Source organism: Manihot esculenta, chromosome 17 (assembly GCF_001659605.2).
Source record: "Manihot esculenta cultivar AM560-2 chromosome 17, M.esculenta_v8, whole genome shotgun sequence".
NCBI classification, from domain to species: domain Eukaryota; kingdom Viridiplantae; phylum Streptophyta; class Magnoliopsida; order Malpighiales; family Euphorbiaceae; genus Manihot; species Manihot esculenta.
The window spans coordinates 25,638,185-25,642,211 of NC_035177.2; the positions used below are offsets into that span (position 1 = coordinate 25,638,185).

The following is a 4,027-nucleotide window of genomic DNA, read 5'->3' on the forward strand; positions in this document are numbered from 1 at the left end:
GAGGTCTGGACCGCGCCGGCATATTGGACTTTCAGAGGGCTGTAGCCTGGTCTTCCCATATGAGCTCAGCTGTGACCTAAATATCCGAGACCTAACGGTTATCAAGTGTTCATTTATCCACTCATTAATTATTCCATGATTAATGAGCGGGTAAATCCCGAAACTCCAATTATTACTGCATTGCTCTAGGAATGCTTGTGTCAAAACGTCTTCTCTCCACCTTTATCCATTTCAAATTCATACTTTTGATTTTGCTCTCGATTCTTCTTCTTGCGCTGCTTCTGCTAACTTGCTCCCCTTCTCCTCTGTAATCTCTGCTTTCTCACTTCGAGATATATCTCACTCTTCTCATGGCTTCTGTTAGAATCCCTGATGTCGTGGCTTCTTGCGCTGCTTCTGCTAACTTGCTCCCATTCTCCTATTTAATCTCTGCTTTCTCACTTCGAGGTACGTCTCACTCTTCTCATGGCTTCTATTAGAATCCTGTCGTGGGTTTGGTTTCCTCTATTACTCCTTCTTCCCTTTCTAATTTTTTTTCCTGCGAGTACACTAACACCACTATACATAGGATTAGGGCTCCCCTTCCTAATGAGAGGATTGTTCTTCCCAATCAGTCTTTGGTGGGCTTAATAGACGCCCAACAAGAACGTACCTTAATTTACTTTGTTAAGCAGCACAATTTCGGCTGATATTCCCTTTCACCCCTTTCTTCATTGAGGTCTTCCTTCACTTTGGAGTGACCCCCCGTATGTTGTCCCCCAACTCCATCCTCTTCATGTGTTGTTTTGAGTCTGTCTATTTGTGTTAGGGTTTTGCCCCCTCTGTCGCGTTGTTTTTCACCTTTTTTCGTCTCGTTAGATCCAACCATGGATTTTATTATTTTGGTCCTCGAGGAGGGTTGTCTATTTTCGCCGAGTATAAAGACTCGATAAAGGGCTGGGCTGAGGCCTTTATAATAGTCAAGCTGAAAGAGAGCTCAGGAATCAACTGTGATATTGATCTCTCTTGGGGGGAAGTCCCTCAAGGCTCAGGGCTATAACAACTTTCCTAGGCTGACCCTGTTGGACCAAGTCTACCTTCTCCGACTGACTTCTATATGGAAGAAGTATGACGTCAAGAAGTGTATATTCATGTCCAACCTCCGGGACTACCGGAAAACTGGTACTGCTAACTATTATTTTTCTGCTTTTCTTTCTTGTTGTGCTTTCTTCTCTTATTCTGGGTTCTAATCCGAATTATCATCTCTTTTTCAGCTTCTGCCATTCCCATGGACAACATTAAGCTCCCGAAGAACTTTTCCATGTACTGGGAGAGCATGAAGGCCACACTAGATGCCTTCAAGGCTGGAAAAACTGTGGCGGACATGACCAGAGAGGTCTTTCAGGCTGTGGCCCCTGCTACAGCAAATCGGACTACTACCCTTGCTCCAACTTTGGCGTTGGTACCTGCTGCAGGGGGTTCTCGATCTGCAACTTCGAGGGCCTCCATCCCTACTAAGGCGTCGGCTCTAGCCAAATCTTCGGCAGCTCCTAAGTCGGCCTCCAAGGAGCCTATTGTTATCAGCGAGTCTGTTGAGAGCAGTTCAAAGGAGGGTACTGGGGTTGCCTTTTGGATGTCCCACCTCTCCAAGTTGTGGGGGCCATTGTGATTGGAAAGGCAGCTAGCAAGCGGGCCCGGACCTTAGAGCCTGCAGCTGAAGGTAGGGCTGCCAAGCGAGCTTGTGCTACAGAGCCTATGAAGACAGCTCCTCCCCCCTCCACTTACAAAGAGAAGAAGGTAGTGGAGCAGTTGTACTCAGCTCCTGAAACTGAGCTCTTGAATGCTGCTGAAGTGACTCCTAAATCTATGTCGGCCTTAGCAGCTTGGCTCTCATCAGCCACCTTGCCTGCTCCACCAAGCAACAGGCGGCGTTCAATACTCGTTCTTTGGATGACCTCGGGGATAGCTTGAGGGATATGTTCCTCATGGTAAGCCATCTGTTTTTCTCAAGGGTATCTCTAACTTCTTTGGCTTTTTTAACTTTTTTTTTTCATTTTTGTGGTAGGCCTTCGAGGTATTCCTTGAGATTGATGCTCGTAACCAGTCTTTTCAGAGCTCGGTAGAGCAGTGTATTGCTAAGGAGCACTGGGATGAAAACATTATTTCTACTGGTGAGGCATGCAGATAAATCATTGAGTTCAAAGGGGTTATTGAGGACCTCACCAAGCAAATGGGGGAGATGAGGGAAGAGGTTGCCCAGCCTCCCAACGAGTTTCTACGGCTGATTCTCAACGAGGTGAGGCCTTGTCACAACTATCCTCTTTGGAGGATTCTTGCCATCAGTGTGATGAGGCCATGGCCTAGCGTGATGAGGCCTTAGCTCGCACTGATGTCCTCTAGCAGGAGCTCAACAAGCACATCGAGGACCTAAAAGGTATGGCTTCGGCAGCGGAGGAATCTCATCTCCAGCAAGAGCTCAACGGGCACATCAAGGACCTGAAAGGCATGGCTTCGGTGGCGGAGGAATCTCGTCTTCAACAAGAACAACTCCGTCCAGAGGTCATCGCTTTGGAGGAGAGATGTTCTACCTTACTAAAGGATGCCAGGGTTATAGAGGATAAGGTCCAGCAGGCTTGTGAGGAGCATTTGCGAGAGCACAAGGACTCTGCGGAGCTGAAAAGCAAGATCCAGCAGGCCTTTGAAGCATGATTGGAAGAGTATAAGGCCTCTATGGAGATGAAAGAGACAGTGTACAAAGAGACCTTTTGCATGTTCGCTTCGAGCTATAATCAGGGCCTTAAGTCCGCTAGGGATGCCCCTTCCACTCCATTGGCAGACTTATGAGCCCCTAAAGTGGACTTTGATGGTGAGGAGGTGCACTACGGAGAGGATGACAACCCTTTTCCCAAGAATACTCCTCGCTTACCTTCTGGACCTCAAGGGAAGGACACTGTAAATAAACCCTTAAATGACTTAGTTTGTTCTGGTTCTTCCTCTCCTGCTACCTCTGTGACTCATTCCAATAATTAATAAAGATTTATATTTCATTATTTCCCCCCTGTCTATTTTTGTTTTTTGAGCTTATTGAATTTATTTGTATGTCTGTACTTGAGTTGTTAACTTGTGAATGTTGCCGAGTTGCCAGCTCGTTAACTTTGATTTGTTTGTATTTGTATACTTAGACTATTTTCGTATATACAACTTGTGGACTTCCTGAGCTGGCAACCCGTGAGCTCTACCAGGCTGTTAGCTTGTTTAAATTAATTTGTTTATGTTTATACACTTAGGCTGTTTTTATGTATATAGCCTGTGAGCTCTACTGGGCCATCAGCTCATTTAACTTAATTTATTTATGTATATATATACTCAGGCTGTTTTTATGTATACAGCCTGTGAGCTCTGCCGGACTGTCAACTCGTTAATCTTGCCTTATGCATATTGCATTTTTCCTATTTTGTTATTTCTCCTTTTTACTGAATGCCTTGGTACTTTTTGCTTTCTGTTTCCTTGAAACCTTTATTTTGGGCTAAAGTTTGGTTTTCGCTTGTACTACTCTTTAGCTAGCTGAGTTTTTTAATTTTTTCCTTCGTGTACTTGTTTATGGAGTTTAACAATAAAGCTTATTTTTATCTTAATTTTGCTTTGGTTTTATTTGCCTAAGGACCTTAAGGGCACCGGGCTCCTTTTTGAGGTCGGTCTGGCATTTTGGCTCAGTGAGCCTTAAATTAGCTTTTCCATATGCAACATTGTTTCATGAAGTGGGCATTAGAATGCCTTAAGTTAATTTTTTTATACGCCGGGTATTTTTATGATATCGGAATCTCATTTTCCAATGATTCAAGCCCTTTAACTATGTCAGAGCTAAGCTTTCTGCTGGTATTGCTGCAATTCATGACCCTTGGTGAGGTCGGATTCGAGTTTTTCACTTGTGTTCTTATGGTCCGAACCTTCGTGTGAGGTCGGAGCCATATTTTTATTTGTTATTCATATGCGATCCGAGCTTTTTTTGTAAGGTTGGAGCAAGGTTTTTGTCTGTTTGTTGAGCCTT

General features: G+C 44.5%; 1 long non-coding RNA gene across 1 annotated transcript; it reads left to right on the plus strand.

Moving 5' to 3' along the window:
- Positions 1 to 790: 790 nt before the first annotated feature.
- Positions 791 to 3,823, plus strand: LOC122722191. The gene is made up of 3 exons (XR_006349163.1): positions 791 to 1,161; positions 1,254 to 1,967; positions 2,045 to 3,823. It is a non-coding gene; the product is annotated as an uncharacterized LOC122722191 (long non-coding RNA).
- Positions 3,824 to 4,027: the final 204 nt, after the last annotated feature.